We start from the raw sequence: 13,805 nt of genomic DNA on the forward strand, positions 1-13,805 counted from the left end.
TAATAACACTTACGATATTCAGCAACAGTGTTTCGTTTTCATAAATAACAAACAATTCATTCTTATCATGCGTTTCCATTTGTTTTAAAGGTGAAGATAGTATGATTTGTTAAAAAAATATAATAATTTTCGTTGCACTTTTGCTGTTTTTTTTTGCTTCCGGTTGTGTTTTTTCCTGAAGTAGGGTATAACTGCCTGGGCCACTTAGTAGCGTAGCTGCAAATTTTACAAGAAAAAGTGAAAACTTTATTTATTTATTTACACAATATTTATTTATTTACACAATTTACACAATGATTGTGTCTTAATATACTTAAAAATTACTTCTAATCCTAGTGCGAGGAAGGTGATAGTCGAACCCGGGGGAGACACTGTTGAAAACACGTTGTAGTCCGATGAGAGCTCCGTTTGCCCCATAGTTTGTGCGACGAAAAGGAACTCGTAGAAAAGGGATGTGTAGAAAAGTGTAAATATCTAAACTGAATTAAATATTTCATGATGTATAAACATGAAGTAACATGTTTATCATCTTTTCTGCATGAAAAACAACTAGATAATACCTCTATTTTCTTTTAATAAAAGAAATAAATCATCGTTTCAGTTTCCTTTAATGGGCCACCGTTTCCTTATTTGGACCACAACAATTTCCTAATTTGGGCCAGGTCTAAATAATACATCTCTTCAACCGTAGCTGCCGCTGATGAAACTAACTCTGGCTTACGCACTGAGAGTTCTGGATCTGGATCAACTGTAGACTGCACCCATTCTTTCGTAATAGGGAATCCTTCACGTGCCATCCGAGTTATTCAACCAACAATTGAATCCTCTTCCACGGCAGTCAATGCAGTCTGTTTACCTTTTCGTGGTTTTCCTGACCACTTGCTGCTTGCACGGAACATTACGGTGGATCGTGGAACATTGGAGCGCCTGCAAGCTTCTCTAGTCGAAACACCACTTTTTATTGCTTAAAGACACTCAGTAAGAGCTGCTTCAGTATATTTTTTTACTAATTTCCGGCGTTTTTCCCATTTCAGCAGCAATTTTATACAATAACACGATCATAACAAATTTATGGTAACTATGGTAACTATGATTCAGGGCGTTATTTCGATGATAGCTCTTGTTCGAAATGAAGCATGCCGGAATAAGGAAAACAGTATTATTTCCACCCTAAATTGGGCCACTATTTTTTGACGTTGGACTAACGTCTATATCGAAGTTAGGCACCTGAATTTGAAAATCTAGTAATTCAAGCGGGGAAAACCAGGGAAAAGTGGTCAGGTTTTGAGCGCTTATATATCAGTCATTTCTTTTCAGAATTTCGAGGTTTTGGCATCAACCGATCAAAAATTCTTTCACGGTTGAATTTATGTAACAAAAAAAACCTATTGTTCGAGATACACTATTGAAAAATTGATAAATCACATCGATTGTCTAAATCATACCGAGCAACCAATCACCACCTCTCTTCACAAGCACAGTCGACACTAACGGATACAACCGATCTGACTTTGTAAACAGTCTCACAGCTTTCAACCAATAACGAGCTCGCTTTCGGTAGCTGCAACAGGTGTTTCAACACCGTTTTAAAATGTTTCTTTTATCATTACCACTGAACAGATTCTAAACACCAATGGCTTGATTGATAGGGGAAATATTGCGCAAGATTGTCATATAATTTAAATATGTTTTCGATACTAAACTAGTTAAAAGTTGTGTTAAAAGTCGTGCACATTCAACCAATCACAAGCTCGCTTCTTGTTTGCTCGCGGATGGATTTTTGCTTTGGGCTATATAATAGCCTGTGTCGTCTCATAGCAGTCATCAGTTAACAAGTGAAAAGCCACCAGGCCGGTCTTGTATAATCAGCAGCGGTGGCTGATTCCAGCGGCCAAACTGAGCTTCAGCAGAACCAGAGCGGTGGTATCAGGCAGCAGCGGCGGAGGTAGTGGGAAGCTGCATTTCTTCATTCAGTTCGGTTCTCCTTCGATCTGAGTTGGACCCCACCAGCGGTAATCCAATTCAGATATCGTTGGATGAAAACAGCCAGAAACTGCACGAGCCAGCACCGCCACTAGGAAAGCTACCGCCATTTAGTGTGTGTGCAGTGTGCACATATAGCGTATGTGCATCTGTATTGCTATGACATTTGCGATGATAGGGATGGCGCTGTTGCGTGTGTATGGCTAGCTATAGCGTGTGTAAGACACTAGCATGTGTAGCATATTATGGCTATTGCGTGTATATCTTCAGCGTGTGTACGGATAGTTATAGCTTGTGTGTGGATAGCTGCTGCGTGTGTAATGATTAGTTATAGCGTATGTATGGATAGTAATAGCACATGGTTGGATAGCTTATGCGTGTGTATAGATAGTTGTATCGGATGTATGGAAAGGAATAGCGTGTGTATGGATAGCTATAGCTACAGCGTGTGTATGAATAGTTTTAACGCGTGTTTAGATAGTTATAGCATGTGTGTGAATAACTATAGCGGGTGTTTATCGAAGATTATTATTGTCATTGAAAATATTAAAACGTCTTAACGAACACAGTTGTGAATTTGATTTTACAGCAGCGATTTTAACTTCTTCAGCAAGTCTTTATTCATCGAGGAAAAATTACTACCTATGAATGATCAACACTTATTTACTAGAAATTTGATTTAGATCAAAACGGGTTCTTTTGAGTATCATAAATTATTGGTAAAAAGAGTTGCAAGTTTTCTCAATGAGCATTCATTAAATTTTCGTTTTTGTTTCTCGGTGCGCGGTTTTGATTTTGTTTCTCGCACACAGAGAAAGAAACAAACTTGTCGCTATAGTGAAAAATAACAAAACAATTAGAAATGCTCTAAATCACAACTGAAGAAGTTAAGATATTTTCCTGTCACTTGCCCAAACCTTGATAACAACTACCGAAAAACGTGTGATTGAGCTCTCTTGCTATATTGAGTTATTGAACCAAACGTTTTTTTTTTCAAATACATGAAGTTATATGCTGGGCTGGAACTAACCTAGCATGAGTTTTATCGATTAAATGTCAAACAATTTTCAAATTTAAAACTTTCGGTTGAATCGTTCTGGGCTCCAATTTCAGATAGTTTCGTAAAGTTTGCTTTTTGCTCAGATAGGAAAATTTTACCAATTCGCTCAATTAAATGATTGTCTTGGTAGTGCAGCAAACAAAGGGTTGATTCGAATATGTATGAAATGACAGCGATTAAATGAAAGATATCCATTCTTTTAGTATATATTATTATTTATAACGTTTTAACGTCTCAACATTCAGAAATACACTGTTAGATAAAATTGCAGCAAATACTAGAGTTGCAATTGTTTCTATTAATTGTTTTAATGGAATATAAGAATACCGTAGTCCAACGTCATGCGGTTGTGTCTTGAATACCACCCTCCTACTTTTTCAATATTTTAAGTGTTTTTCTAGTAAAATTTTTCGCTTATCTATTAAAGACACTATTATCCTACCCGTTCATCGAAAATCTGATTATTTTTCGCTCGGAAAGTGTGATGTCAGTACAGTTTTTGGTAAAGCCATTTCCTATGAAAACGTTAACGAACCATGGCAAACCAGGTAGCTGTTTTTAAAAGAAATTTTTTGCAGCTTTAATGAAGTAGGGTAAATTAACCTATAATGGACCCCACTATTTTATTAACCCATAGTGGACCACTCGTCAGATTAGTACAATTTCTCTTAACATAAATCGGGAGTTATATATGTTTGTGATGCAGATGGGTTAGATAAAATGTTTCCCGATAAAAGTTTTCTGAAAATCCCTCAAGTTTTCGCATAAATTCAGTTAATCAAGGGGTTGGTTCACTATGCAAAAGTGGTCCACTATAGGTTAATTTACCCTATATTATAGTAAACGTCTGTTGCGACATTCCTAATGAAGAACATTATTGAAGTTGTCAAAGCATAAATCAAAATTAGTATATTTATAATGTGTCATTTGACGTAAGAAGCTCAGGTGGTCCACTAAAGGAAGTGGTCTATATTAGGCAGATCTACCCTAATTGTTTTACGTTACATTTCACAATCAAGGCAGTGAAAGGCAAACAATTCATTTATATGCATGACAAGGCTTGTAAACGGTCAACGCTTTCATTTGATTCACTTCGTCAGTGTACGTTGCAGTAAGCTTTCGCTCGTAATTGTAGAACGACTGTCGGCTCTCGCATATCACTCGCATTCACTCATCAGAGAGACACACACTGCCACTTTTTAGTGATGTGTCTCATACGAAATTTATATACAAAATTCATAATTTGGTAAAATAGATTAGCACATACACTTTAATTCTCGAAAAAAAAACACAGCCTGGCTATCTCTACACCATTTAATTTCCGCATCAAAAAATAATTTTGACGAAGAACTCCGATTTTACGGTCTTAGAGGTGTGAAACGAAAATCTAAAATCGGAACTTGCAACGAATCTTGTCCAATTTCAAAGGCTCATAGCAGACATAGCTCGGTTATTTTTGACAGGAACTCCTCCGTTCAATCGAACGGACTTCGATTTACTCCAATCAGTTGAAAAATTTGCCACGTTTTCGCGCTAATGTATGTATGCTAACTATTGTATAATTGTTTTTTCCTACATTTCTTTCTGTGATTTTTGAGTAGAAGAAAGGGGGGCAGTTTCGAAAAGAGCTTAAAAAATAACAAATGGTGCAATTTTCAACCAAACAAAAAATATAAGTAAGTTGGCAGCCCTTCCACCAACCGCTACCATATAGTATGACAGCTCTTGGTTGTTCATTACTTACGAAAACAACACAGTGCCATTTTTCATTCATGTTTTCAACCGTTTGAGCTTGAAGTTGTAAGTATTTCTCGGATTTCTTTGTGAGAGATTTAGAAATTCAAGCACACCACCTTAGGTCGTAACTAATATGTAATGAAAAGACGTGAGAATAACGGGGAAACAAAGATCTTAATTATTAGATAAAATTAAGATTAGTCTCCAGATGGTGGTGGGGCACATTCGGACATCGTTCATGGGGCACATTCGGACACTTACTTATTTGATTGTTGTTTATTAACAAACATCGATTTAGACTGATTCTCAGTCCTAAAAATGGTTCGGAACCACAATAGGAAAACCGATAGAGCAAGCATCAACGAAGATGAGCTGTGGAGAGTTTCTAACGGAACAATGTCTTTGAGTCACGCTTCTGATACCTGCGGAATTAAAAAAGTACTTTGGTTTCTCGTCTGAAAAATTAAAGAAACTAAAAAACGGATATATCAAAAAGCTTGTCGTCCAAAAACTTAGATCAACAAGTATTTACGAACGTGGAAGAAACATTTCTAGAGAAGTATTTGATCGAAAGTTCTCTCATACCTAGACGATTGGAAAATTGTTTCTTAATGTTCTGTAACACTTGAATAAGATTCCAGAAAGCAGCGTAAGTGAACCAGTTTGCTGTTGTTTGACAATAACGAATGCCATTGCACTTTAAACCAATCATATATTGCCGAGCAAAAGGCATAGCTCTTGTATCCTTTCTTTCTCATAGCCAGTTTGCTCGGTTCTTGTTTTATGAGTTAAATTTGGAATAGAAGGATGAGTTTCGAGATTTGTGAATCATCTGATCTCAGTCTCTGCTTGTATGGACACAAAATTTTTATTGATTTAGAAAACTTTTTCAACACTGTCCGAATGTGCTCCAGAACTGTCCGAAACGGGGCACATTCGGACAAAAAAGCAATTTTGAAAAAATCTAATAAATCAATCGAAATCGCATCAACGCACACTACTAACACGCTTATATTATATTCCGATGTCCAAGTAACAGCCAGGATGAATTCAGATTTTTTTAAAGTTAACAAAAAAATATTAAAAATCAAGATAGAAAAAGTGTCCGAAACTGCCCCCCTCTCCCCTTACGTTAAGGGTTTGAGAGACAAACTTTCTCGGCACTAGTTTTGTTCAAATCGGCGACGTAATCTCTAAGATCGAGAAGAATTTCGCGATTTCCACGTTTTAATAGACATTAGTTTTAGAACAATCCGACTATAATAAAATTCAATAGGAACCTGAAGATGGACTAGACCTTTTGTTTGGCATTGTGACTGAGAATCGGTCCAGCCATCTCGGAGAAAAGTTAGTACAATTTAAAAGTGGAATGTATACGCACATACAGAATTTCTCAGTTCATAGAACTGATACGAGTATTATACGTGTAACATTCGGGCCGTTCGCTCACTGTTAGGACGTAACATCGTTGTTGTTGTCTGTTTTTGTGGACGTTTAGGTTTGCAAAATTATTTATGTTTACGTACGAGGCTTAATAAACTTTGCTGGCAGAAAAGTTTCAAAAGACGAAGTATGCTGCTAAGCCGAAGAAAAATTTTCACCGGATATACATTTTTCTCGATTCCGTAGAATGCCCATACCCGGAGGATTTGGCTTTATCGGTGCGGCATTTACGTCGGAAATTTCATGACAAGCTGTTGAAGATCAGAAGAAGAGATCGCAAAACACTGAATTTCCATTTGTTTTGTAGCAGGGTTATTAACGAATTGTTAATGTGAGAACGTAGAACAACGTTTGCCTGTCGGTTGAGTCCTGTAGCCTGTTGCCAAAGCAAAACAAAACACTGCGAGGGATATGTTACTTAACTGTTGAAATAATTGTCAGTATTTATGTCGAAGCCTTGCAGGGAAAACCAAGGAGGAAACTGGTCAATGGTGCCGAGAATGTATTGGTTTTGGAAACGCCAAGAAAGAATAAATAGAATTATTGCTCAATTTTTTATTTCCAAATTTAAAGTTAAATAACTCATTCGAGCTGCAAAAAAGAATCCAGCTCTATGTTGTTCATTTAAAATAGCTAGTTTAGTATTTGAGAAGGCCAGCCTTATGATGTTCTTTATAGAAACTAGTTTTTATTGTTAATTTTATTCCTCTATTCTTGAAAAAATTGCAAGTTTCTTTTGTAAAAATAAAGTTGAATGGAGAAAAATACATATATTTTTACATGTCAGTAAAATTTGCACCTATCAAGAATAGTGGTAGAATAGTACTGGCATTATTTGTTTACCCAAAACCTCAAATTGAGTAGAAATTGATTATTATGGGTAAAGGTTTAATTAAATCCCGACACATGAACCAATTTTTAAGGTTATACTCTGTCATTATTTGAGAAAAAATGCAGGCTAGCTGGACTATTTGTAAGAAGTTTAAATAAAAATATAATAAAAACAAACAGTGTACCAAATCGATTTTTATGGTTCAAATGTATGTTCATAAAGATTGTTATGACAAATACTGCTATCTCAAGGATAGAAAACTGTATAAAACTGTATACATGTCCATCATATCTATTTACAACGGTTTGTATTGATACCAAAAACTATATCTATTCGTTACTGAGTAATCTCGTAAGGAGTTTTGTAATATTTTGCGCGGTACGCACTTATAATAATATAACATGAAAATAATTTACTTTTTAGTTTAAAATGTTGTTATATGTCAATACGTATTCAGGTCGCTTGATTCGGTGAATAGATATAATAGTATGCATCAAACAATATGCAATGTGTATTATACTTTCAAATATTCTTAAAATAAATTGAACACGGAAAAAAACGCCCTTCAGACCACTGATAAAGTGACAGACTGATTTTGATAACTGGTCACCAGTGCCATCGTATATATATCCGGTGTCTAGCACGGTTTACATTCGATTTACAATTTGCATTGTTTTCACATGTTATTTTTATAACTACAAGCCTTCTACTATGACTACGAGCCTTCTACTAATACAACTACTTTAACACCGTGTGTATTTTGCTGCCGAACGTGCTGAAATCTCGCACAGAAAGGACGACGCGTTTCAACATTCAGCGGTTGAAAGCTGATTGCGTGGCAGCAGAATACGCCAGAGAGCTGGATCAACGGATCGCAGAACAGCAGCAGGAAGGAGTGGAAGACATAAATGGGCTGTGGAGCAGTATTCACGGAGCCATCGAAACGACTGCGAGAGAGGTGGTAGGTGCGACGCGTGGAAGACAGCCTAACGGCTGGTTCGATGCCGGGTGCCAGAGAGCGACAGATGAGAAGAACCGTGCCAGGAGCCGAATGCTCACTGCGGCTACGCGTCAGAACAGAGAGAGGTACAGGGTGGCAAGAGCTGCCGAAAATAGAACCCACCGTCGGAAGAAGCGCGAGTACGAGGAGCAGGTGCTCGCCAGCGCAGAGGACAGCTTTGCAGAAAACGACGTGCGGAGATTCTATAGAACTGTCAAAGAGTCAGAAGCAGGAATTTCCCGGTGCCGGTCATGTGTAATGACAAGGACGGCAACCTGCTTACTGATAAACCGACGGTTGCAGCCAGGTGGAAGGAGCATTTTCAGGCGCTATTGAACGGTGAGGAGCCGGATGAGCAGAGCAGGAACAGGATGACGATTATGAGTGACGAACAAGCTGTGGAGCCACCAACACAGGAGGAGGTGAAAAAGGCGATTAGTGAGCTGAAAAACGGCAAGGCCGCTGGGAAGGACGGTATCCCGGCCGAACTTCTAAAAGCGGGAAGCGAGCGGCTGTACTATGCGATCCACTAGATAATACTAAGAATCTGGGCGGACGAACAAATGCCGAATGACTGGTTGGAAGGCCTCATATGCCCTATCTATAAGAAGGGCCATCGGTTGGATTGTGGCAACTATCGAGGTTTAACGTTGCTCAACTCTGCATATAAAGTGCTCTCCCGTATCCTGTTCTTCAGATTGAGACCGTTAACGGAATCCTTTGTTGGCGAATACCAGGCTGGTTTTCGACAAGTCCCCGTGGTGTCGGTGCTGAGGTGGAGATTGATGGGGAACGATTTGAAGTGGTTGACGAATTCGTTTATCTTGGTACGCTTGTGACATGTGACAACGATATGAGCCGTGAAGTGAAACGACGAGTTGCAGCTGCGAACAGGGCTTTCTACGGACTGCGTAACCAGCTAAGGTCCCGTAGTTTGCAAACTCGCACAAAACTAGCGCTGTATAGGACGCTGATACTCCCGGTGGCCCTTTACAGACATGAAGCATGGACGCTGAAGGAAGCTGATCGACGAGTGCTCGGAGTTTTTGAGCGTAAAGTTCTGCGATCGATACTTGGCGGTAAATTGGAAGGTGGAGTGTGGCGCAGACGCATGAATCACGAGTTGTACCAGGTATACAAACATGTTGATATAGTGAAGGTAATACAGCGGGGCAGGCTTCAGTGGGCTGGACACGTAGCCAGGATGCCTGACGAGAGAGCCGCCAAAACTATTTTCAATAGAGAACCAGGAAGAGGCCGTCGACTCCGTGGTAGGCCTCGCACGCGGTGGATGTGCGCGGTGGAAGAAGATGCACGATCTGCTGGTGTACGGGGAGACTGGAGAACGGCTGCCCAAGACAGAAGAAACTGGACATCTCTAATTCGTTCGGCCCTGGACCGGTGAACGGTCCGTTAGCCAAAAAAGTAAAGTAAAGTAAGTCTTTTGCTGCCAACTATATCTGTGGCTTTGTTTGCTTAGATAGCATTCCAGCTGTTCTAGAGTGAAGGAATGCGTGGAGGAGCGTTGAGTAACACAGCACTGCACAGTGTTTCGCAAGGCACTGACTGCTGGTTACAAAGTTTTCGCCATCGATGAGCATACAGCAAGCAACGCTGTTGTACAATGTCTGCATAACGTTCTCGAAAAAAAACTTTTTTAAGAGGTAAAGCTGCATTTCAATACCTTACCTAAATTATTCTCATCGCTCTTATTTGTCCAATTTTCCATCAAATGTTACTATTTTTAAGTAAAAATAATCTTAATTTTACTTCTCGGTTCAGCTGAGTGGTTGGAAGTTTTATTTGAAGCAAAATAGTCAAATTTAACGGTACATTCGTCAATCAACAGCGATGAGATGAATATAGGTGCTGAGGTAAATATAGTAGCGGTTCCCCTAAATAAAGAACTATGCAACATAAAATAATCTGGTTTTGTTTTATTTTCAAGCCACACCTATTAACAAGTTTACAAAATACATTTATATTCTTCCCTGCAGCTTTACGGCTGTTAACCGGAACTTTAGCCATAGCAGTTGGAATATAAGATGTTGTGAGATTTTTCAGCTCCTTCTTCGTCTTTTGTATCAATTTCGATGCATCACTTGCAGAACCATTGTTGGAATAAATCTTTCTTTTATGATTTGCCCAAAAGTTTTTGATTGGGCCTTGTTGGGGTACATAAGAGGGGTTTAATTTTTTTTTATACCATTAGTATCGAAAAACGCTTCATTTCGTCCAAAGATTTTTACGTGGAATGAAAGATGCAAGGTCAGGCCCAAAAACTACATTGGCATTTGCCAAAATATTTTTTTCTAAATAGAAGGTATGATTATTATCATGATATACCTTTGTATTCTAATGGACAAAAAATAGTTACCACAGACAATTGAATTAACAATCTTAAAATTGTTTTACCGGTTGTAGCCCATCGAAACAAAGTGCTTCACTATAACACATTTCTCAGCACCGTGATGAAAATTGTAAAATGAACACAGCATTCCGCGAAGACGCTTTACATTTTTAGCCATAGCTTCACGATATCAATTTGTATCACTCCCAATTTTTTAATGTAAACACCTACATACATATTGACATATTGACATGGAATTTAAGTATTTGACGCTAAGTGACAGGATCGAAAAATCGATCTGAACATGTGCCTTGGCCGTCAACGCCTGCTACAAGAATACTCTTGCTGCTGGTAATTCCGAAATACACGGAGCTCCAATCACTAACAGATAGGAATAAATTGACAGATCCCTCCTTCTCTGAAAAGCAAAGTCAAGAATTGAGTTGTTTAGCTATATAGTTTTTTATATCACCTAAAAGAGCTGCATTTTCTAAGCAAAACGTGATTTTCAAAAAAATTCCTATCCTTGTCCATCAAATATTGAATTACGAATTAAAACTGCTCGAAATCGCTACAATGACAGTTCGCCCATGCACCAACTGTCTTTGTAGCGATTTAAAGCGATTTTTTTCTTCATTTAAAAATCGATGGACAATGATACAAATTTTTTAAAAATCACGTTTTGTTCAGAAAATTACATTCTTTTAGCTGATATATAAAAATCAGTTATACATCTGTTAAACCTAATAAAAGTCACCAAAAAGTTCCAATTTTTTTCTCAAGCAACGATTCGCAAAGTAATTCGTAATCGATTTGAGCTAAAAACTCGTGAAATTGTTCCAAACCTGACAACTTTTTCCACAATAACATTTTTTGGATTTACATTGTACACTCGTACCTTATTATTAGATAGTCTAACGTCAAAAACCATATGTCTGATAATTTCGGATTGATGTGATAAATTATTTTTATGAGGAGGGGCTATCATCATTATTTACAAATGCAGATTCTGTAACTGAGAAAGCAATGAAGCAATGTTTTCAATGTACTTTATGCAAGATACAGTGACTTATTACTTTGCTAAGAGAAGCTTTAAATAATGTGCAGAAAAACGAAATATTTCTGTATTAAGGCAGTCGAAAATTTTGATTCAATTGAGCGAATTGATGTTGACGACATAAAATCGTATATAAAAATTACATCCAGTCAACGAGGCGAAAAAGTGAAGCCTGAATATTAACACTATGAGGTAAATTGGGGTGAAATTGATCACCATTGAAATCCATACATTCTTTTGGCGATGTGCTTTTTTTTCGATATGCTTAAGACAAATGATGATTTCTGTGCTGACAAATCTCATTTACAGCTAGTTTGGAAACGAAAAAAACGAGATTTCAGGTTAAAATTTATTTATTTTGGTTCACGAACTGCAGTTTGCTTTATTTGCTGTTATTCGATCATCGTTAGATCGATTTTAATTCGGTTTGTTGCAAAATCTCAAAAACTAGCTCTGAAATTAAAATCTTTGTGGTTTCCTGCGAATTTATCAGTATTTCTTTAATGGTATGGAATGCTCATTGTTGAAAATTACATTTTTTGAGCTTTTATCAAACTTTATTCACTTCTTCAAATTTAACGTAATTAACCCTCAACTAAGATTACTTTCAGTAAATTCAATACTTTATTTTTGTTATTTGGAAACTTGTTTGATCAAATTTGATTGAGTTTTGAATGAGTTAGAAGAATTTTTCGAAAATATGAAAAATTGCACATGGCATGCAAGGGTTAACTTTGACAGGTATGTGAATCATGCAAAAGTTACGTTTAAGGACACGTTAACATTGCTTAGTGTTGTAAGAGCAATATGTTTTGATTAGTATTTTTTAACACGAATTTTCAGGTGATCAATTTGACCCCACTGATCATTTTCACCCCATTCCACGGTACCATTCTTGGCTTCGGTGTGGTCCGCTGAAAAAATATTTTTTGACTTTTTGGAGCACCGACAAGAAAATAACCTAAGCAGCACTAGATAAGTCTAACTGATCTCTCATAGACCTTAACCAACTTAGTGGCGGTAGCAGTCATGAAACAGCATATAATACTTTTTCACCAAATGTATGCTTCGTGAAACTGCAACAATTCTAGCTAAAAATATTTTTGGAAGTTCAAAGTTTGTACTGCATATTTACAACAATGATTGTTGTCACTTATAAGCGTTACTGCGTTGAAAAATTCACTTAATTTAATGAATAATAAATTTGTTTGGAAACTAATCTAACACACTATTCATTGTAACCTTTCATTATTCCATCAATAATGACAACCTAGTGTCAACTTTGATTAATTTTCTCAAGTCAATTTATTCACTTTTGTATTGAATAAACCAGTAATTCGACAACCATTTCCCTTATGGCAAGAAAAGTTAATTGGCTTCTTTGCCTCGCTAAATTTTCCTTTTGCTTTTAATTAATCACAGAGCGCGAACTTCTGTCAACACGGTAGGTTTCGGTTTCGTAATTTGCATATCCAGCCGCTTTTCTTTCTTTGCATTTATTTAAAACCAATCCGGAGAAAAATCCACTGCTATTTGTCGTGTTTGCCAGAATATCACACACCATGGGAAATCGCTTTAACTCCATCAAAAGTCCTGACCCCACGTTGATTCAATTCATTCCCTTGGTTTCCACTAAACAGCATGTGTGGCGAATGCATGTGGATAGAGAGGGTGAAGAGATTTCACATTTTACACATGATAAACAACATCATGCTGATTCTGTTCACGCACCATCACTTCAAATATTTTTGTCATCTAGAAGATGAGGAATAACTTTCTTTTATCCCGATTAATTTGAATAGCTTGAAAACTATTTCGTCCCAGCCAGAAGACCACTATAGTCAACACAGTTTTTTGCACTAGTAATCCGTTGAAACTTTTATACACTGATGACTTTGTTTTGTATTCCTTTACAGTTTTTCCAAACTTCGAACTTCGAAGATACCAAAATCTGCTTTTTGACGTGTCTCCTCTGCTAGAAGAGGCCAACTAGTTTCGACGGGCGTCAAAAGTTGACTGAAATTTTATCCGGGAAACGAAGCTAACTGCAGTCAGCAACTATCTGTTGAAGCATGTGCCGGATGAACCTTGTCCACCCGTTTCGTCGTTCGTCGGTACTGTTCTCGTTGTAATGTTACTATACCGCTCGAGCGTGCGCTGAATCACCCGGCAGTCGCCTGAAAGATGCGTTGTTTATGCTGGCATAATTCATGAGCATTTAGTAAATGATGAGCGAATAGTGAATGTGCAATACAATATGTTTACAATATCAATTTTTGTGATCAACTGACATGTTTATAAAAGGCAGATATTTAATTTTTACGAAGCCGATACCTTGTTGGT

At 37.5% G+C, this 13,805-nt stretch overlaps 1 protein-coding gene across 9 annotated transcripts in view; it reads right to left on the bottom strand.

Annotated features, from left to right (window-relative positions):
- Positions 1–13,522, bottom strand: part of LOC129725787 (G-protein coupled receptor dmsr-1-like) — a 37,620-nt gene extending 24,098 nt beyond the window's left edge. Inside the window, exons 1-2 of one of the 9 annotated variants that reach the window (XM_055682002.1) lie at positions 325–7,172; positions 14–216 (exon numbers count right to left, since the gene is read on the bottom strand). The gene's annotated coding sequence lies outside the window, so the exon portion shown is untranslated. Of the gene's footprint in view, positions 1–13; positions 7,173–12,352; positions 12,680–12,704 lie in introns of those variants that run through there. The other 8 variants (XM_055681999.1, XM_055682000.1, XM_055681996.1 and 5 more) reach the window with 8 other exon arrangements.
- Positions 13,523–13,805: the final 283 nt, after the last annotated feature.

The sequence above is a fragment of the Wyeomyia smithii genome, chromosome 2 (genome assembly GCF_029784165.1).
Source record: "Wyeomyia smithii strain HCP4-BCI-WySm-NY-G18 chromosome 2, ASM2978416v1, whole genome shotgun sequence".
In the NCBI taxonomy this organism is placed as follows: Eukaryota; Metazoa; Arthropoda; class Insecta; order Diptera; family Culicidae; genus Wyeomyia; species Wyeomyia smithii.